General features: G+C 47.9%; 1 protein-coding gene across 1 annotated transcript in view; it reads right to left on the bottom strand.

The window, feature by feature from the left end:
• The window catches only part of LOC118323683 (caskin-2-like), a gene marked incomplete at its 5' end in the record, with an annotated part of 14,663 nt that overhangs the window by 10,046 nt on the left and 4,381 nt on the right, over nt 1–236 (bottom strand).

Below are 236 nucleotides of genomic sequence, written 5' to 3'. Positions count from 1 at the left end.
AGGAGGAGGAGGAGGAGGGGAGGTTATCAAGCTGATGGTTAGAGGTGGAGGTCAGTCATTACGTGGTATGGATGGAGATGGATGCAGGAGGGAGGAGAGAGGAGGAGGAAGCATGGGATGGTCTGAAAGCAGGCGGATTAGTTTCTAACTCAAATGGGTTTCCTGACCATCGAATGGACGTACTGATGAGTCCAAGTACACAAAATGAAAGTAGAAGTCTGGTGATATTCTACATT

The sequence above is a fragment of the Morone saxatilis genome, unplaced genomic scaffold, assembly GCF_004916995.1.
Source record: "Morone saxatilis isolate NCDOM2014 unplaced genomic scaffold, NCSU_SB_2.0 Contig14, whole genome shotgun sequence".
In the NCBI taxonomy this organism is placed as follows: domain Eukaryota; kingdom Metazoa; phylum Chordata; class Actinopteri; family Moronidae; genus Morone; species Morone saxatilis.
Note: the sequence above shows the minus strand (reverse complement) of the source record. Positions and strands in the feature narration are given on the sequence as shown.